The sequence below is a fragment of the Hyperolius riggenbachi genome, chromosome 1 (assembly GCF_040937935.1).
Source record: "Hyperolius riggenbachi isolate aHypRig1 chromosome 1, aHypRig1.pri, whole genome shotgun sequence".
Classification (NCBI taxonomy): Eukaryota; Metazoa; Chordata; class Amphibia; order Anura; family Hyperoliidae; genus Hyperolius; species Hyperolius riggenbachi.
Window position 1 is genome coordinate 512,854,123 of NC_090646.1, and position 22,479 is coordinate 512,876,601.

General features: G+C 43.6%; 1 protein-coding gene across 15 annotated transcripts in view; it reads left to right on the forward strand.

Annotated features, from left to right (window-relative positions):
- NCOR2 (nuclear receptor corepressor 2) overlaps nt 1-22,479 on the forward strand; it is a 641,335-nt gene that overhangs the window by 22,169 nt on the left and 596,687 nt on the right. Inside the window, exon 1 of one of the 15 annotated variants that reach the window (XM_068243924.1) lies at nt 4,744-4,763. The exons of the other annotated variants lie outside the window; for them this stretch is intronic. The gene's annotated coding sequence lies outside the window, so the exon portion shown is untranslated. Of the gene's footprint in view, nt 1-4,743; nt 4,764-22,479 lie in introns of those variants that run through there. 15 annotated transcript variants of the gene reach the window in all.

The following is a 22,479-nucleotide window of genomic DNA, read 5'->3' on the forward strand; positions in this document are numbered from 1 at the left end:
GGCAAACTACTCTCCTTTCTCCTTAGTTTTGCTCGCTTTGATCTGCAGTACAAGTGAAAGTAGCCTGTACTGCGCTCCACGCGCTACCAGTAGGGCCAATCGCTAACAAGGGAAAAGATACTTGGGAATGTATACAATCCCGTGGTAGGACTGTGACAATACTTTTATCAGTGATTGCAAAGTGGAAGAGGTAACACTGCATCCTCTTTTGTTTACATTCATTGTTTATTCCTCATTTTCTCCAGGTTGCTTATTTGTACAGTATTGTATATTCAGCGCTGGTGTCGTTCTTCTTACCAGGCATCAACTCACTTGTAAAAAGCCTAAACTGAGCAGCCGGCCATGGGTTTCATACTGACATATGACGCGTGTGCTGCCCACTGTTTACTATATCCACAGTAATCGTCACATAGGGGGTAAAAACATGTTTACTATAACAGATGTTTTATTATATCAGAGTTTACTATACCAGGCGTTGTTCCCATAGGCTTATAATGGAGGTTGGCCAGGACCTGGAGATGTAGTTTACTATACCCAAAGGTTTACTTTATCATAGTTTAGTATAACGAGATTATACTGTTATAAGTCATTCTATTCCTATTGGATTCACAATACAGTGATACTGAAAGCAACCCTGTTCCTCAAACACATTTTTTTTTATATATATAGTAAATCTGGTTAGGGTTATGTTGTTTAGGCATTGTTCCTTGTAAACAAGCATATTGTACAGAATATAACAGAGGCTTGTATGCATGCATCAGCAGCTGCAGCATCTGGATGTAATTATACTGGATTCTACACTCTATGCTCAGCAGATTATACATTTACATCCTACATCTGAATAGCCAAAGTTTACACTCAGTGGAAGTGAAATTTCCTTTTGTTTAAAAAAAAATAAAAAATAATAATGATGTAAACATATGTCACTGCTGCAATAGTATTTTCATTTAATGCAGGTATGAATTTCAAATATAGAAACTGTAAACACAAACTAAACTTTTTTGCAATCTAGACTACATCATTTTTCCTGCATTAATAATGTGACTTACATAACATAAGCCCCTGTTGTTGTTTTCCTGCACATGATGGTATAACCGTGGCAGATGGGTTACTAGACTGTGACAGAATGCAGCCAGAATTAGCCCATACACATCCAATTACTGTATCTTCTGTGTTGCCCTGTACGTTTTTTGATAGCGCCTCTGGCACAATGAACAGGCTGGATAAAGGGTGTCCACCACTGCTTGCGTATTCACAAGTGTAGTGTTTTGCCCTATCGGTTATCTGCACAATGGAAAACGCCACGATTATCAATAGCTTTTATTTCAACCCACTTGAATTTGAACAATGAATGAAAACCATTAGAGTAATGAAGAGGAGACAGTAGAAAGGCCCAATATTAAGACATCGGATTGATCTCCCCATTGGAGACTAAAGAAGTTACGGTAAATACTGGCAGGTTTCTGTGACCAAATCCTCCATGGTTATTGTAAATACTCAAATGTAAACAGATTCAAGCATGAACCAAGCCACACATTTTTCCCAGTAACTCTAGTTAAAGCGGACCCAAACCAAACATTTTTTTAATTCAAAATATTTAGTTGCACCACTCTGACACATACAAAGATAAATAAACACTTCAAAGCTATGAGCATTTCAGTGCATGCTTTTCACCCTTCTCTTTGCATAACTAGGGTTATACAGGTGGCAGCCATTAGCAATTCCTCCTTTGCCAGACACCTCCTACTCCACCAGTTTGCTGTATTCTGTCCCGGCAATATGAAAGGAAGGGAGGGGTTCCTCCAATAAGGCTGGTGGTGTTGGAGCAGGACGCTACCAAGAGCCGCGTTACAAGCAGCTCTTGGTGCGCCTGCTCTGTCGGAGGCACTGCGGAGACCACGTGAGCGGAGCTCTCCGCATCACGTGGTCCCGCCAGCCAATCCGCGGCCGCTCCAGGATGTAAACACTGCAAGTGCAGTGAATAATAAGTAGCCATGTGCCTGGCTACGTAGCGGCCTCTCCCCGCCTCCTCTCCGCCCATAAAATGAAAAAAAAACAACCTACTGAGCATGTGCAAACCGTCTAACGCGGCTTAGCCGCGTGTAAAGTACTGCATGCAGTACGTTATGTAGACGTGCTGCGTTACAATGTAACGCAATGTGGGCACTGTGAACAGCCCATTGACTTTTCATTGCTGTGCGTTGGGGTGCGTTACATGCTGCTCTAACGTGCGCCTGTAACGTCCCACTGTGAAACCAGCCTAAATGTAAAATATTTTATATTTGTCATCATGCAGCTGAAAAAAGGCTGCTATTTATTATTATAATTTAGAAAATAGATTTTATTCCTGAAATCTTGTATTTTTAATTTGGGTCCTCTTTAACCTGCCCATAAACCATTGCTGCAGTTTTTTTTTTTTTTTTTTGGAACCACGGATCCGTTTCCCATGTAATGATCGTCAATTAAACTAGACCCGTGCTAAAATTTGCATACAATTATGTGAACATTTGCAAATGTAAAAATGCACTTGGAATGTAATATCCTTGTGAAAATACAGTGTCTTAGAAAGTCAAAAAATGTGGGCTTCTTGGATAGAGGCACCTGCCCCCTCTCTAGAAGAAGACCAGGTATTGTAGAGGGATGTGTGTTCTCTAGGAGTCAGAGGTCGTGTGTAGGGTAGACTCCTGGAAGCACAGAGATATAGACTCTCGTCCACATCACCCCCCCAATCTTATTTTACTGTCACATCATATTCTGTCTTCTCTCTTTACTTTTTCTTGCTCTTATTTCTTCCTCATTTTATTCTCTCTCCTAATATTTTCCTTTAATACCTATCATACTATTAGGCTGTATCTGGATTAGTCTTTATGGTCTCTTTCCATATCTCCCCAATGCTGCACACTGCTGTTTTATTACGGTGCTCAGTAATGGGATATTTCACAAATGTCTCTATCTTTTATTGTTCATTTTTCTTTGAACCTGTTGGAATATACAGTATATAGTTATATACTATATATTCCAACAGGTTCAAAGGAAAATGAACTACTACTACTGATGGTATATGGAGATCTTGGTATACTTGCACTTCTCCTTTTGGATATTTTAGAATATGTTTGGTTGCTGACATTTTTTAACAAACAGATTTTTTTTTTACAAATTTATTTTTGAGTGTATGTATGGTATTCAATCAGGTCTGTGGAGTCGGTACAAAAATCACCCGACTCCCACTCTTGAGTTAGAGCCAGTCCACACTAGGTCCGGAAACGTATCCATGGCTGCGTTTTTCAAACATGATGAAAAACGGAGTCCCGGATACTAATGTTGAAAATAGCAGCCAGCCTCACCCAAGTAAAAAACGGATCCATCTGCGTTTGCGGGGATCCGTTTTCAAAACCTGAACGGAAGGTCCGGATCTGCTGCATTTTCACGCAACGGATCAGGACCACGGATACACGCAGGGGTAGTGAAAGTAATGAGAAAACGCATCTCCAGCTCCACAGGCAAAAAACGGATGTTAAAACGGATAGCCTGAGCTTTATGATTGGCCCTTGCTAATGATGGAGACGTTTTCTGTCTGGGAAAAACCTGAACGGAAACTGATGCAAAACTGATGCACTTTCATCAGTTTGCAGTACGGTGGGTACTTCCCCTGATCCGGACTGCAGTGTCCGTCCTGCAACTGGGTCTAGTGTGGACCTAGCCTTAATGAAACCTCTGACTTCAGGTACCCAAACATTGCTCCAACTCCTCAACTCCACAGCCCTGTGGGGAGAGCTTAAATATTTTCATGGCAATCATGGTGGGAGGAAAAGCTCTTTAATTGGCTCTGTGTAACAAAATGTGATATTGTATAATTTAGTAGAATACTTTTCTGTTGTGTTTTTTTTGTAATCTTGTGCTGTAATTTTTGAACAGGCATTACATGAGCAGTAATAAAAGAAGGTATATAACTTGCAGGATCAGAGTATCTTCTTATTGGAGGCATTACAGAGCAATCCTCATGAAGACTTCAGCTCTGACACTTGTTACTGAAATTCTTCATCAGATGTTTGGCATTAACTGAGAAAAGATGAAGGAGCAGAGGTCAGCTCCCCATAGGGGGACGTGTTAGGACTTTTGAAAGGCGGATGTTGGCGCTGTCACTTCTTGTACCTTTTGTGGGGATTACTGAAGCAGAAACTGACACTGGTTGAAGAACAGACTATAAAAATGATCAGACTAAAAGCCAGGAGGATTTCCCCAGTGACTGAACAAGGGCATTCAACTCTGAGGATGCTGCCTTTTTAACCAGTGCTTTACTGGACTTGACTTGAAGTCACTGTAGTCAGTAGACCTGTTCCCTTTGACACCTTACATCAGTTTTTCTCAACCTTTTTAACCTGGAAGAACCCTGCAAATGTTTTTGGAATTTCAAGGAACCCCTGCATTTATTTTGCAGGTGGCATGGACTTTAAAAATAGGTGGGGCTGTTTATTTCACTACCACCTATTACAGTGTCCCTTATCATACTGTCTCCTTATTCTGGTGCTTTTTATTTATGTGCTCATTATTATTTTGACCCCCCAATTTTAGTGTTTTTTGTTTTTTTACAGTATCCACTATTTTAAAGTGCTCTATTATACTTCCCCCAGCATGGGGGAAAATGCCAGGGAACCCCTGCGGAGTACTCAAGGAACCCTGGTTGAGAAAGCCTGCCTTACATCATAGGCCTTCTAGATACTATCGTATTGATGGCTTAGAGATCAGTACCAGTAATTTATATCGTAAGTCACTCGATTTTTCTTTTTTTGTCCCCTAATGTCTAAAATCTTGTTTTCTGCTTGTGTTAGACTTTTGTGACAGTAGAAGATGACATTCTAGTCTATTTTTTGTTTTTGATGGTGTTAGAAAATCATAGTAGGCTAACCTAGAAAGTAGTCTAGTTTGCATCCATATACACCCCTATTGTTATGTTAAAGCCGTAGGATTAGCCATACTAAGCCAGGGGGAAAAAACACATATATAAGTAGATAAATACTTGATCTACTTACATAACACATGTTTTGTACTGTCCACGTTTTGATTTCAGTGAATGTTATATAGTAAATGAAGAGAATTCTGTTCCTGGTGGGAACCATGTCTTTTGCCCACAGTTTAGGCTAAATCCTGATCTCATTTCTGCCCTCTACTTTTTTTTTCTTTTCTCCTCCAATCGCTGAGTCACCTCAGCCTTGCTTGTAAACACAAGTGAGCAGGGGATTGTATTTCAGATAGGAAGCCAGGCAGGGAAATAAATGGAAGAGGAGAAATATATTGTAGATAAAAAGTACCCCCAACATGCAACTGTTTGGCACTGACTACCTAAGGGCCAGTGCTCCTTAAGTATGTGATAACTCAAAATCATAACAGCAGAAAAAGTTTTTAATTGCAGGATTAGCATATTTATCACTTAATACACTCAGACCAGTTGCTGTTGAAATTTGATTTCTATGGTGACAATCCCGCTTTAAAGTGAACCTAAAGGCAAGTAAAACAATGAGATCAACTCACCTGGGGCTTCCCTCAGCCCCCTGCAGCCGATCGGTGCCTTCGCAGCCCCTGTCCGATGGTCCAGGACCCGCCGGCGAACACTTCCGGTTCGGCCATCACCGACCGACAGGCATGGGAACGCGAGTGATTCTTCGCGTTCCCAGCCTGTATATCGCCCCCTATGCTGCTATTGCGGCCTCCTGGGTCCGCCGGCGGGTCCTGGACCATTGGAGCAGGGCTGCGAGGGCACCGATCGGCTGCAGGGGGCTGAGGGAAGCCCCAGGTGAGTTGATCTCATTTTTTTACTTGCCTTTAGGTTCACTTTAAGCACAGAAGCTAAGGGTTCACACGCCACTGTAATCATGCATACATATTTGCATTAAAACTTACAACCAACCAATATAAGTCAGTGGGCTTGTTCATATCTAATGACTTTTTTTTTTTTCTTTCCACATGTGAGGAATAAACTTACAACCTGCAACATAATTTTGCACACTGGTTTTTGTTTTTTTCCCTTAATCATTATTTGGCTACTTTGGCAAAACAGGCATGTTGGACAGAAACGTGCATATTCGGTAAGGAGTTCAAGACAAGACTTGCATAACGCTGCAGGGTGGCCTCTTGAGGGCGTTGAGTGGCTGTAGCTCTTGAGCGCTTTGAGTCCGACAGGAAAAAAAAAATACTAATGTTCAGATTATTATAGTATCTGAAAATTCACATGTGAAAATGTGCATGTTTTCCATGCGTACAAGAGTGAACTCTGCCTCCCGGAGCCCACTTATGCATTTGTATCTGCTTTTAAAGAGAATCTGTACTGTTCGATTTGTACAGTAAAAAACATACCAATCGAGTCACTGTGATCTCCTGGATCCCTCTTTGCCATTTCCGGCGATCCCCGTGATCCTGACTTTTAATCGCCAGTTTTAGGCAGTGTTTACAAACAAAAAAACACAAAAAAAGTCACTGCTATTTAAAAAACATAAAAACGGCTGCTGCTAACTTCATTCTAAAAAATCTTTTCCTTGTTTTTGGATCAGTTTATTCATATAGTAGCCACATAGAATCAGCGCAACCGCCAAGCAGGTAGCAATGATTAATGGAATACTGGGTGACCTTGATAGAGGTTGCCTTTAATTATTAGGCAGGGGCCACACTTGTCTGACAGTTTTCCGTTAGCGGTTTTCTGCATGTTTTCTGCTCACCATGTACTTTTGTATGCAGAAAAATGTGCACGTTTTCTCACAGCAACTTATGTAACGGATTATGAAAAGCAGAATGTCAGTTGTTTTCTTTACTGTGTCTCCCCCCCCCAAAAAAAATCCTTTAACCTCTTGACGACCAGCTAACGCCGATTGGCGTAAACTGGCCGTCTGCGGGTTACCATGGAAACGGTCAGTTCACGGAGGGTGTCTCCGTGAACAGCCGGAGAGCCACCGATCGCGGCTCGCCGGCAAAATGTAAACAGGCGGGGAAGAAATCCCCGCTGTTTACATCATACGGCGCTGCTGCGCAGCAGCGCCGTAAGGCGGATCGGCGATCCCCGGCCTCTGATTCGCCGGGGATCGCCGGCATATGATAGGCTGAAGCCTATCCTTCAATGCGCAGGACGGAAATCCGTCCTGCGCAGCTCACAGGGGGAGGGAGAGGGAGGGAGCGGGAGAGACGGCGGAGAACGCTGCGGAGGGGGGCTTTGAAGAGCCCCCCCCCCGCTAAGCAACTGCAGCCGGCGGCCATCAGACCCCCCCAGCAGGACATCCCCCTAGTGGGGAAAAAAGGGGGGTAGTCTGATCGCCCTGCTGCACTCCTGATCGGTGCTGCGAGGTGTAGAGCCCACGCAGCACCGATCAGTGAAAGATCCCCTGGTAGGCAAGTGGTTAAAGGATATCTGAGGCGAGCAATGAAATCTAGCTTTACTCACCTGGGGTTTCTTCCAGTCCCTAGAAGTCATGTGTGTCCCTCGCCGCAGCTCTGGTCTTCTCCCACCAACCCCCCCCCCCCCCCCAGATGCGTCAACATCTTCTGCAGGGGCATGTGTGAGTGTGCCCATGTAATCTGGAGCAGGCGCAGTATGCTGCTAGTAAGGTAGGTGTATTCTCGCATGGGGCGGACACATGTGCAGAAGACATCTAGGGGCTAGAAGAAGCCCCACGTAAGTAAAACTAGATTTCATTGCTTGCCTCAGATATCCTTTAAAGGAAACCAGAGACGGAATTAACTACAGATTTGATAATTACCTGGGGCTTCCTTCAGCCCTATAAGCACGTCTGAGTCCCTCACTGTCCTCCCACGGTCTGCCGTTCAGCCGCGATCAGCCACGGTAACTGGTTCAGTCACATCAGTCGGGGTCTTCTTACCAGGGCTGTAGTTTAATCCATCTCTGGTACACGTTAGTGTGAACTAGCCCATTGATTAACATGATTTCTCAGTTTAAATGCATATTTCTGTGCAGAAAACATACAGGAAGACAGACAAGTGTGGCCTCTGCCTCCTGATTAAGTGAAAGTCTAAGGGCCCGTTTCCACTATAGGGTTGCGGAATCGCCTGCGAATCACCGCAGGCAAAAATCGCATGCGGGTGCGATTCGGCGTGCGTTTTTTGCCGCGATTTCGCATAGGTTAGGGTGATGCGATTTTAACCATGTCACTGCCTGTGTGAATTAACATGGGTACCTATGCGAAATCTCATGCGAATTCGCGGCAAAAAACGCATGGGGAAAACGCATGCGATTTCCCTATTAAATACATTGCGTGCGATTCGCCTGCATTCCACACGCAGGCGAATTCTGAGGGCTGTGCCATGCAGAAAAATCCTGGACAGAAAAACGCACAGCAAAACTGACAAGTGGAAACAGGCCCATCCACTTGTATTGGCTGTGCGAATCCGCATGCGGGCAACGCATGCGGATTCGCGATAGTGGAAACGGGCCCTAAAACAAGCCATTCTACCTACCAAAATGTTTTGCCTTAGTAACCAGCAAGCTCTGCTAAATCATTTCAGGCATTGTTAGGAATTCCATTGTCTGTTGTCGCTTTGTTCATCTCCTCACCTGATACACATGATGCTTTCAGAGCTGCCGTGCAGTGACTATATGTGAATAGCTTCAATCTGGTGGCCACAGATCTTTTCCAGCTTGCTCTGGCGTCCTGTACAGATGGGATGGGCTGGTATATGACAAGCCACATAGAATGCTACTTGGCACAGGATTTCTCCCTGCATACTGGCAATGCTGTTCCATCAGAGGCCCAACCTGTTGTATGACACAGCGTGAACCTGGGCAGAGAACTGCAGAGAATACGGACAGCTGTTCAGAGCTGGATGAGTCATATCACATCCCACGACTTGGCTAAAGCGCTGAAAGACTGTTGCCAGGATCATCCAACGCATATTTGTACAATGTGTTAAAAACATCTCCTGTGATTTGTATTTACAAAACCATGTAGGTATTCACCTACATATATACACTGTACATTTGTATGCCTGTAATCACAGTAAGCTCTATGGCTTTTATGGCTGTGTACACAGGAGTACTTTTCTGTGATGCAGCCTTGTGTTGCACCTGCTAGAAGTGTAATATACAGAGGTTATTGCTGTAAAGAGCAATGCAGATCTAGGGTCATTGCTCGCCTGGAACACACACTAGAAATGTTCTTTGCATTCCATCAATTCCAGGAGAGGTTCTTTTTTTTTTTTTTTTTTTTTTTTTATTGCAAACAGAAAAAATATTTATTCAGGATGGCCCTGCTTAGGAGAACTCATGGAGAAGCATGTGATCAGTTGGATCAGCTAAAAGATTTTTAAGTTTCTGATTTGCTGTGATGACTTCCTGGTTTAACACATGATCATGGCCAGCAAATCAGAGCCTTACAAATCTGTCAGCTGATCAAACTGATCACATGCTTTTCCATGAGTTCTCCTAAGCAGGGTCATCCCTAATATTTATTTGATACTGGTTGTTTTGGGTCTCCATAATATAGAGGGATACTTTATATTATTGCTCCCACAAGTCTTAGGGCCCTTTTCCACTAGCCGCGATCCACTTGAACAAGCGGATCTCTGACGTTTAGCCGAAAGCCAGTGCACCGTGATTTACATGTAAATTGCAGTGCACTGCTTCCATTAGCACTTTTCGATTTTTTTTTCCCCAAGCGCAGTCGTAGTGCTGCACGAGTATTTCCGCGATTGCATTTTGCTCCAGATGGTGAACGTTGTAATCGCGTCGAGTGGAAATAGCTTTTGCAAGCGCAAATGCATTTGCGATTGCGCTTGCAAGTGGAAAAGAAGCCTTAGGGGAGGGTTGAGTGAGAAAACTTGTTTACTTAAAGCGGACTCAAACCAAACATTTTTTTAATTCAAAATATTTAGTTGCACCACTCTGACACATACAAAGATAAATAAACACTCCTTCAAGCCTTTGAGCATTTCAGTGCATGCTTTTCACCCTTCTCTTTTATAACTAGGATTATACAGGTGGCAGCCATTAGCAATTCCTCCTTTGCCAGACACCTGCTACTCACCAGTTTGCCGGTTTCTGTCCCGGCAAAATGAAAGGAAGGGAGGGGTTTTCTCCATTAAGGCTGCTTACACACCAAGACGTTACAGGCGCACGTTAGTGCGCCTGTAACGCTCCCCCAACGCACAGCAATGTAACACAAGTGGGCTGTTCACACAGCCCACGTTGCGTTACAAGTAACGCTGCACGTTCTCCGCAAAGTGCAGCATGCTACGGCGTTGGAGCGGCTATAGCCGCGTTAGACTGTTTGCACATGCGCAGTGGGGGGGCGGAGAGGAGGCGGGGAGAGCCAGCTACAGTAGCCGCGCACATGGCTACTTAATATTCACTGCACTGGCGGCCGCTGATTGGCCGGCGGGACCACGTGATGCGGAGTGTCTCGCTCCGCATCACGTGGACCCACTGGCCAATCAGCGCCACTCTGGGAGACATTATAGGAATCGAACCACCTAACGCGGCTCACTCTACCGTCGGCTCTTGCAGCACCATACGTTGTGTTAGGTGCACGTTAAGCGACCTTAACGTAGCACCTAACGCAACGTCTTGGTGTGCAAGTAGCCTAAATGTAAAATATTTTATATTTGTCATCATGCAGCTGAAAAAAGGCTGCTATTTATTATTATAATTTAGAAAATAGATTTTATTTCTGAAATCTTGTATTTTTAGTTTGGGTCCACTTTAACTTTTCCTTTTTTTTTTGTTTTGTTTTTTTTTGCTTTTTTTGGGTGTGTGATTCATTCTGTTGTGTTCCTATTATTTCACATGACTGTTAATTACTTTAAAATACCCATGCAGGGATTATCTGTGGAACTGTTTGTTCGTACATTGTAAATTCTTTCTCAATACAAATTTTTGAAACTAAACTATAAAACAAAGCAGAAATAATGACCATTTGAACTTTCCTGCAGTAAAACCTTATCTCAAGCTGTCTATCACAGTTTCGTTGTTGTATAAGTGCTTCAGAAAACAAGACTGTATTCGACCCGGTGGGTTGCAGAGTTCAGAAAAGCTCTTTTGCAAAGATAACTGAAGTTTGTTTTAACTCTTCCTGTACTGGAAACAATGTGAGACTCTGTTCTTTGTTCTTTTCAGGTTTGTTTTAATAGGTACATCATCCACAGTTGGCTGATAGCAGCTGACTGTTGGCAATAGGAATTTAAAGTGGTGTGCGATTATTATGCTGCAGGCAACAAGTTTTTTTCCCTGCTCGAGGGAACTGCATCTTTATGGGATGAAGTCCATTTATTAACATGGACTGTCACACCTGGTGCAATTCTTCATGTGGGGAAGTTTGACCCCTGCTTTACACATTCAGTGTTATAGAAAGCCATACCTTGTTCCGATGAGAGGCAAATGGCCTGATATAGTTATGTGCAAGTTGTCATGTGACAATAAAGGTGGGAGCTGGCAGGATAAGGAACTTCACTACTCATAGCAGCAGTGTTTTTTTTTTTTCCTTCCAAGATTCAACCACTTTATTGACATAGGCCTCGATTCATAAAAGTGCCTGCGAGCGGGGAAAGTCGAGCGGGGAAACACCGCTGTCGGTATTTCCGCCTTCAGGGAGGTAATTCATAAAAATGTTGCCTGTTGTGACAGGCGTGCGGAGATACTCCGCTGTAGGCAGGCGTTAGGCTGTCCTACGCATGCGGAAACAGGAGAAGCAGGCGGAATCCCTCCGTGCGGTGTTCTCTCTGCAGCTGCTTGGGAGGTCTGTCCCATTCACTGCAACGGATTCCGCACGCTTCTCGCCACATCAGAGGTAGCGGTAATACCCGTCCGCATACCGCTACCTCTAATCTTTATGAATTGACATTTGTTACTTTTGCTGTGATAATCACCGCGCAAGGCGGTGATTGATCACTCTGCTTGTGGATGTCGGCTTTTCATGCGGAAAAAGCCTTTATGAATACATATTTTGCTGTGTGGTCGGTAAAGCGAGCGGCTTTCTGCATTTCCTCATGCGGAAATGCTTTATGAATCGAGGCCATAGTGTAACACAACAAAATTACTTTTCATGACAGCCCCACATAGATCGCATAGTGATACAGTAGTAACAAAGGTATACATAGAGGAATTATACAAGTATGCCAGAATACCATTGGTCTATTATGGATGAGGTGTTTTTTTTTGGTAGTGGTGATGAGGTAAAGAGCAGCAGTTTATTGTCACTTTATCAGTCTGACATGTCTTCTTGCTGCTCTCCTGTAGATTTCATTGCAGTCTTGAGTCTAAAATCTCTAAGGGCCCTTTTCCACCAGCGCGTTTGCGCTGGCTGAATCGCAAAACCGCAAACCGCTAGCGATTTTACAATCGCTACGGTTTGCTTTTTAACATAGGAATCGCGGTAGGTCATTTCCACTACCGCAATTCGCTTTTGTCGGGAACGCGAACGCGCGGCGGAGCGATAATTGCCGCGATTTTGCTATGCAGTGCATAGCATAGCAAAATCGCGGCCGCAAACGTCGGGGGAATCGCCGGTTTTGCGATTCAGCAATCGCTAGCGTTCAGCATGAACGCTAGCGATTGCAGGTGGAAAAGGGCCCTAAGGAAGGTAATATGGTTAATAGGACGTTCTTGTACAATTATCAAAGGTTCTGTCAAGAACACATTAAGAAAATCAGCTTTTGAAATAAATAGTATAAGAAGAAATGTAAACAGTGTTAATTTAGAGCAGTGAGGTATCTTTAAATGCTTCCACACTGATGGAACCTGACATTATGATTATTTTGTGTTTGTATAGCTTTGACATTTTGTAAAGTTAGGGACACCTTTGTAGACCTTTTTAGGCCCGGTTCACATTAGCGTTCCAGGTCCGGCTTTCCCGGACCCGGAACGCTCCGTACACAGCGCATGGTGAATGGATACATTGTTAATCAATGTATCCATTCACACTCGTGCGCCGTCCGGATCCGGATCCGATCCGGGAACGCAGCTCCGGGACGGTCTGGCTTTTTTTCCAACATGCGCTATTTTTCAGTCCGTCCCGGTGCGGCTGCGGACCCGGGCCGGATCCTGACCCGAACATGCGGCCCATGCTGTGCAGTGAGAAACGGATGTTTCTCATCACACTGGCAATAGGACCGGATGCTTCCAGCACCGGTCCTATGCCACTTGGGGGGCCTGGACTACACGCCGGTATCCCCCATGCTTGCGGTGCCTTTCTGGCTCTGCAAAGTATCTAGTTCTGGCTACTTTATTGTAGCCGGAACTAATACATTCCGGATCCGCAACTTGTGCCGCCTTGTGGCCACCGCAGAGACCCGTACGGTCTCTTTGCAGACCCGGACCCCCGGACACTTGCGGACTGGAACCGCAAGTGTGAATGGGGCCTTACACCACATGTGTTTTGCTGATTGCCATTGGTGATGGGCCCTGCTGCATTTTTCCTGTGTTTGCAACTGTGCCCAGTGAAAAGAAGATCACAAAATGTAAAAAGAAAGGGCAAAGGCACTGCCAATCTAAGTTACTTACAGCATCTAATGCTTAACATGGAATAGAAATGTAACATTTCAGACCCTGAAACCAGTCACAGGATAAACAGAAATGGTGGTGGATGCTGCTGGGCTGCACCCATCCCCCAGCTGATCTAGCACACTATTTACCCAACATGCATGCAAATTCTCCACCTCCAATATTTTCAGAATCTGAACCAGAACAAGTCATCAGATAATCTTCTCTTTTCTCTCTGCTTCCACTGGCTGCATAAACAAGTTGTCTGAATCTACTAGCAAAGAAGAAACATGAAGATAATATAGCCAGATAAGTAGAATCTTTGAGGGCACTTGCAGTGGAGACTGGCCATACAGGTTAATGCAGAGCCTGTATGCAGTGAGTTAGAATAACGCGATCCATTATAGCACAGAAGTGTGAACAGCCATATTATTATTATTATTATTATTAATTTCTAAAGCACCAAAATATTCTGTGGCACCGTGTAAAGTAAGAAACAAGCATGGGGTACATAATAATACAGACAATGCTGTACACTAATACACAAAATGTAGCATTGGTACACAATACAGCCATATAGAATGGTATGGGTAGGGAGTTGGCGTGCAGAATTATTCTGCAACGCATCTGACGTAGTGTGTAAGGGCCCTTAGGTAGGAGTACAGGTGGCAGCCTCCATATTTCTCACAGTTCAGGATCCCTTAAAAATATATATATATATATATGTAGGAGTGAGGAGTGCAGCAGCATCAGTGTTTGGATACTGGGATGGCTTATGTAGTCAGACCAGAGGGTTCACATAGCACATTTGTGTCCTTTATCTCTCTGTTTGCTTAGGATTTAGTTTAGATGAGAAAGATAACAGCAGGTTCCTCAGACACTGGGCACCCTTCTTGTTCATTGTAGCAGCTTGCCAGCAGTAAGGGAAAGGTGAGCTGGTCTGTGGCTGGGCTCTCACAAAAGCCTCTTCTTCCTGTCTCATGAAGAGCAGCCTTGATTGCACTCATTTTTTATGGTAACAACGCTATTCACTATGTGCAAGTACTAGTCCTGCTTGTGTACATTTAGTTGCCAAACCAAATCACATTTGCTACCTGCCTGCCCATAAAATGGCGTTTTTATATGCTTGTTTTATGAGCCGAGTGTTAGGTGTATTTTATGTTATCAAATTATATTGTGTGTATTTATACAGTGTCTAATTACACGGAGTTTGCTATCCTTCCTCGATTTCTATCAAATACTTTAATGCACTACAGTCTGAGAATGGTGTGCAGAGTAACGGCTCCCACTGCAGGGGGTATCATTTCAGCCACTGTGGTCTCTGTCACCTCTGCAGCCTCTGGTGTTCTCTATGTAATATAAAATGCAGAGTATATATCATATATAAAGTTCTGTGCTCTGTAGCAGAAATTGAGCTTGCAGGACAAGAAACTACTAGGAGAACACATTAAAGGATACCCGAAGTGACATGTTACATGATGAGATAGACATGTGTATGTACAGTGCCAAGCACACAAATAACTATGCTGTGTTCCTGTTTTTCTTTCTCTGCCTGAAAGAGTTAAATATCAGGTACGTAAGTGGCTGACTCAGTCCTGACTCAAACAGGAAATGACTACAGCGTGACCCTCACTGATAAGAAATTCCAACTACAAAACACTTTCCTAACAGAAAATAGCTTCTGCGAGCAAGAAAGAGGTAAAAATGGGAATTTTTTTATCAGTGAGGGTCACACTGTAGTCACTTCCTGTCTGAGTCAGGACTGAGTATGCCACTTACATACCTGATATTTAACTCTTTCAGGCAGAGAAAGAAAAAAAGGAACACAGCATAGTTATTTGTGTGCTAGGCACTGTACATACACATGTCTATCTCATCATGTCACATGTCACTTCGGGTATCCTTTAATTTGTATATTGTACGACAGGATTGGTCATGTCCCAAGAGCTCGGTAGCCAGTGTGCTTTAAAGGACAACTGTAATGAGAGTTGCCTGGCTGTCCTGCTGAACTATTTGGGTGCAGTAGTGTCTGAATCACACCAGAAACAAGCATGCAGCTAATCTTTTCAGATCTGACAATAATGTCAGAAACCCTTGATTTGTTGCATGCTTGTTCAGGGTCTATTGCTAAAAATATTTCAAGCAGAGGAGCAGCAGGACTGCCAGGCAATTGGTTTTGTTTGAAAGGAAATAAATATGGCAGCCTCCGTATCCCTCTCATTACAGTTCTTTGAAATGACAACTGGTACCTACCTTTTGAGTTTGTCAATGGAACTGGCTGCTAAGGGTGTCTGGACTGCACTGACTGGCTCCTGAACTCTTTTCATTGCTGTTGTAAAGAGGTACAGCCTCAAGTTTTAGGAGCCTGTAATACTGGAAAGTGCTTGTGGTTCTCACTCACAACAATACATGTGTGGATGGTCACATTAGATTTGATATCTCTTTCCATGTAATTGGGGTGTCTGTTGTAATGGACATTTCATAGATGCATGCTATCTTTGATATGTCCATGTTCCATGTAGCGTCCACAAAAGCCATGCAGTGTGAGGGCTTTGCATTCCAGTAACGCAAGGAAAAGGCTAACAATGGACGCGGGATAACACGGGATTTGTTGACTTGTCTATTGGTGTCCCTTGAGGAAAACTGTCAGATTTTGGCTCCAGTGTGAACCTAGCCTTAAAAGGGGTTATTTGATGTCAGCTGATCAGCCTGGATAATCTCTGCTACAGAGACATTTATTCTTTGCACTGGAGTTCAGAAAAGTGTTTTTGTTATTGCTATCTAAAACATTTGAGTGCATTCCTTCAAGCAGCACTTTAGGGCAGGGAATCTCCAGCTACATATGTAGTCAGGGATTGTTCACCATAAATATATAAAATGCATGACAGAAGAAGCATTGTTACTTAAGGTCACCTCAGGTGATAAAAAGGTTGCACTGTGGGCTCCTTTTTTTTAATACTATACTGGCAATCCCAGGATGGTGTAATGACACATCGGACCGCACTAGTGAAGTATTACACCATCTGGAAAGCATGGTTTTGCCTTAAGGCCTCTTTCACACCAAGACGTTGCGTTTTAGGGGACGTTAAGGTCGCATAACTTGCCCCTAATGCAACGAATGGTGGTGTTGAAGTTGGACATCAGATTGAGCCGCGTTATGCGGATCTTGGTGCGCTGTTTTGTTCTATCTATACTGATAGAACAGCCGCTCCAGGATAGTGATGGGAAGTCCGGATCTTTTCAAGGATTCGGATGATTCGAATCGGATCTTTGAAAAGATCTGGATCTTTGAACCGAATCATTTGAATCATTTTACTAGGGAAGCAGACTAGGGGTGAAATGACTAGCAGGACAGGACTTTCCCTGTACTGTACATTCTGTATGTTCCTGTTTCTTCCAGACAGACATCCACTGTGAACAGAATCGTTCATTGTGATGATCCGGGTGATTCGACTCACAAAAAAGATCCGGATCAAATGAACGATTCATTCATGATCCGGACAACACTGAGTACAGGTTACATCACCACAGTGCAGTGAATATTAATTAGCCATGTGGCTAGTCACTGAGCATGTGCAAGCAGTCTAACGCAGATAATGCCCAGTATAACGCACAGCATGTTGCACTTTCCCAGAACCTGCAGCGTTACAATGTAACGCAACGTGGGCACTGTGAACAGCCCATTGATTTTTCATTACTGTGCGGTGGGCTGCGTTACAGGCTGCTCTAACGTGCGCCTGTAACGTCCCACTGTGAAAGCAGCCTAAAAGTTTAAACAGAAGTTATTTACAGGTATTTATGCAATTCTCCAAATACTTCAAAATAGCAAATCTATTATGTGCTGGAAAAGCCAGGTGTGCCTCCTGGATTGCCAGATTCTAATGCCTCTATAGCAGATTCATATTTTTTTAGAATCATTTAATTCAACTTGTAGACAGCCATGTCAGGCTTGTATGGTCTTCAGCAATGTAAGCTGTGGATTGATATGGCTTTGTGGTCAGACTTGTGAGGTAGAGGTGGTTCCTAATTACATTGTGGAGGGGTAGAACAACAAGGATTTTGCATAGTGACCTGTGACTTTATACGTGGCAGCTGTGCTGCATTAGCATGCAGAACACTTTCCAACAGTCTTGTTGTGGTCTACAGGTGAATCTACTGCTAAGATGGTAAGCACCATTAGGACGCCCCAGTTCAGATGTCCATTCCCAGCTTCCATCTATCAGTACATTTCTCTATGTGAAACTGTAAGCACAGAACCTCTCTTGAAAAGCCAGAAATGTAAATGTATCTCATTTTAATGCTAACAGCTGCAAACAGCCATTTATAATATCACATGAACATGCATAGGCACATTCAACAAAATTGGAATATGCGAAAGATGAAAGCTTAAATAAATTGATGCCTTTGGGGAAAATAATATGCATTGTTCAGGCTTCTACAACAAAAACTGAAGAAGAAATAATGAGATAACACGCTGATAATGTTTCCATTTATGCTTATTAAAGCCATTGTTCTGAATTATGCAGTCTTATCAGTAGCATCTGCTGCTGCAGTTGCATATTTTTTTCAGATGTTCAGAACTTGAAGCATTTGCCTTTATCTGCTGTTTTGAGCCAATTTTTCATTTAATTTATTTGATAACAGTAATATATCATCAGCAGTCATTTTGTCTCGCTGTGATTTAGATCAGGCGGTTGTACAGGTTTTTGGACATATTTTGCAGTAAATTCTTATCTGTGGAAGAAGTGATACAACACACAGAACATGTGATAACAAAGTTGGAGTAGTCGTCACTTGTTAACTCTCATTACAGGGTCGCATTAATCAACTGCTTTTGTAACTTAATTTCATACTCCTTAAAGGAAACCAGAGCTGAATAAAATAAACATTTTTACATACCTGGGGCTTCCTCCAGCCCCATCCGCTCGATACTCTCCCACGCCGCCGTCCTCCGCTGTCTGCAGCTTTGGTATCGGGTGTCGTAACTTCTGTCAGTCGGGGACAGTCTACGTAAGAGAAGTGCGATCTTTGCGTATCTCTCCAGCAGCCGCTGGAGAGATACGTAGAGGGCGCACTTCTCCTGCGTAGACTGGCCCCAACTGGCTGAAGTGACGGGACCCGATACCAGAGCTGGGGGCAGCGGAGGACGGCGGCTGGAGGAAGCCCCAGGTATGTATAAAACGTTATATTTTATTCAGCTCTGGTACATGTTAAAGGATACCTGAAGTGAGAGGTATATGGAGGATGACATATTTATTTCCTTTTAAATGCAAATTGTTTGGCTGTCCTGTTGACCCTCTGCCTCTAATACTTTGGGCCATAGACACTGAACAAGCATGCCCAGCTCTCAGAACAGCCTTGAGTGTGACAGGAAGTTAAGGTAGGACATCCCAACAACACTGTGCTGTCCCTAAACCATATACATGCTATTGGTCATATAAAATATATCACAACACTCCTGCACAATAAAGATTTGTACAGCCTAGATTATACTTGGCAGAGGTGGCCAGTTGGGGCTATCTCTGCTGGGGCTACTGTGTCTTAACTAGACCTGATGTCAATTTCTTTATAAGAATTTTAAACACTGCAAAAAGATTTTCTCAAAGTTAGGCCCGGTTCACATTAGCGGTTGTTTGCCAAACGGACCGGATGACCTGACCGGATCCGGACCGGATCCGGATCGGAACCGTACGGTTCTGATCCGGATCCGATCCGGATCCGGTCAGGTTGCATCAGGTGGTAATCAGGATGCGATCCGGATCCGTTTGGCAAAGTTACGTAAAAAAAAAAAAAATGTTGGGGTCTGGGAGGTCAGCAGAAGGGGGACCTGTGGAATCAGGCCCTCTGCTGTTTAGCACTCACCTCCACCTCCGACATGCTGCCAACATCCTGCCAACACCTCCAGCTCGTGCTGCTCCACTCCAAAATGCTTGCCCATGTGTCCCCAGCCAATATCGCCGCAAAAATCCGCATAGGAAGTGGGGTAGAACATCCGGATTTCTCAGCCAGTGTGTTGTGCGGCCTCCGGTTCCCATTTGTTTGTATTGGCCGGATGGTGCAGTCCGGCTCCGCCCCGGATACGGCTGCCGGAGGGGCCGGATGAAAAAATAGCGCATGTTGGAACGGAGGCCGGAGTCCGGATCCGGCCCGGATCCGGTCCGGCTCCGGTTCTGCAGAACGGACCCATGTGAACGGACGCATAGGCTTTAATTGCTATGCCGTGCGTCCGTTCCGTCCGTTCTGCAGGCGGTGCGGCTCCGGCACGGCGATTCCGGAGGGCCACCGCAAGTGTGAACCGGGCCTAAAACTTTGCATAAATGTTTTCATCCAAGTGGAAGGTATTTATTGTATAATTTTAGTTCCACTTTTAAGTACTGTCCATGAGATACATGTATCTGAAACTATTGAAAACACTTCAAGGAAAAACTAGAAGAATGGCCAGCAGCCTCAAGTGAGGGAATAACACCCACACATGTGTTAGATGCATTTTGCTGGTCTAGCCAGCTACCTCGGTTAGAAATCTGGTGCTTTCCTGTTAATTAACTGAGATGCTTAAATCATTTTCTGACAAGCGCCAGATGTTCTACCTGGGTGAACTGGTTGGACCAGTGAAATACATCACACTATACACTAAAGTTTTTTTCATTTTTAATTATATTATTAGTTGTATTTAATTGAACACCCTTTACCACCTATTCTTTAGTTTCCCCATACATTTTTTTGGGGGGGGATGAGAGTACATCACCTTCAAGTGATAGACTTCCCTAGAGTGACCGTCATCCAGAACAGGGCACTTCTAGAGATGGCCCTATACATTCATTTTTTTCCTCTCAGTCTTTATACTGGTTGCCTAAACCCTTGTGCACATGCTAAATTACTGTTGCCCTTCACAATCATTAACTTATCATTTAGACTACAGGCAAACAGCATCTGCTGCTCTGTGGAGAGGAAAAGAGGGACATTGGGCAACAAAGTAAGACAGATGTTTTGCAGCATCACATCCAGTGGCCTCTCATTCGGGAGGCTCTCGTGGGCTTTCTGCGATGATCGGTGGCGTCCCGTCGCATGAAGACGCTGCAGTCAATCGACCCTGGAAGCCACATGAGGCTTCCAGGGTTTCCTAAAACGACGGGGAAAATCGAGATCGCTGTGCAGCGTTCGTGCAAACAATACCTGCTGCCTGATACAAATGCTCCCATTCACCTGAATGGGAGCGTTTACCCACGAGTTCTGGACGCTGGCGGTAAACACCCGCCAAGCATCTGTGTGAACCGGCCATGATGAGCAAACAAAAGATACCTTTAATGCTGTGGCAGATTGCACTCCACATGCTAGATTTTCAGCAGTACAATTTAACCAATTTACACAACTGTCTCAATAGCACATATAAAAAACTCTTTAATGTTGCCATGGCAGGGTTAATAACACTGTACATTAAAATCATTAAAATCGCTTACTCTTACTCAGCGCGCTCTAAGTACAATTACCAATGGCCTGCCAGTCTATGTGTGCAACGATCGCCCAGCATTAGCCTACGCAAATCGTTCACACTGCTGTCATCATTGCCTATTGGTATTCCACCACCAGAAGAAGGGTGTTAGCTTCAAGAAACAGAATGTGCTCAGAATATTTTTTACTGGACTCTTCCACAGCGATGACGTATCTTTGTGGAAGAGACCTTACCACTAGTCTATCAATAAAAAAACATAATTTTTACCCGTTGTACCCTGAGCACAGCTCAATTTTACACTCCACATTACTGTGCACAGCATGTAGCCTCTTCTGCAGGGTCTTAAAATAAGTGTGTGTGTGTGTGTGTGTATATATATATACCATGTATGTATGTGTGTGTGTGTGTGTATATGTATGTGTTTTCATGTATATTTTGATGTTTGCTTGAAACTTTTGAACCCCCTACACACACACACACACACACACACACACACACACACACACACACACACACACACACACACACACACACACACACACACACACACACACACACACACACACACCATCATTTTCTTTCATTCTGCTATCTATAACCTGTGAAGTATAAGGTCTCTTGTTGCCTGTGGGGAGAAATATCATGCAGAGATTTTAATTAATTAGCACTTGTTGCATTCTATGTACAACAATCTAACAGGTTTCTCTTTTTCTAAGAAAATTAGATCTAGAAAAAGAGACTGTTACTTGCATTCATTCTGTAGACTTGTGTGTTGTTTCTTATGTTTATTTTTGGTAATTAATAAATAAATGAGTAAATGAAGGGTGATGGAAAAGCTCCCCAAAAGTGATGAGAAGAGTGCACTGCGCAGTGTGGAAAACCATGCATTTTTTCATTTAGGTTTTGGGGGGGGGGGGGGGGGGGAGCGGTTTGCAATTTCATGCATTTTGGGTACCTTTGCATCTTGCGTTATTTTCAATATTTACCCTTTATAAATGGAGGGAAAAAAAGTATATTGAAAGAAAATAAAAAGCATGTAAAAATGTAGTCCTCTGCATCTCCATTGAGATACATTATGTACGTTTTTATATGCATTTTCAAAACTCACAACTTGCTGCATAATTCTCAAAAACGCACATTGTAAAACACACACACATGTGTTTTTACATGCGGCCCACAGGCTTTCATCATGTGCAGAAACGCTAGCATTTTACGTACTGCCAGCGATTCTGCCTAGCGTGCCGCGAGCCTGATGCAGACAGTAATTTCAAACTTGCAACATTTTTAACTGTTTCACACCATTTCTCTTGGTACTTAAAAGATGTTAACTAAAAGGGCCTGTTTCCACTAGGGTGCTGTGTCCATTTCTGAATCAACACGCCAGAATTTGAATCCAAAATGTCCATAGCTGTACATGGCACAGCTAAAGGGAGTCAAATAAGATGTCTGCATGTGAGGACTGCCTGCTGCATTTTTTTTTATTTGGAAACAACCTGTGGATTTCAATGGGCTGCAATTTCAAATTTGTATGCAGGAGAATTACACAATTATAAATGGG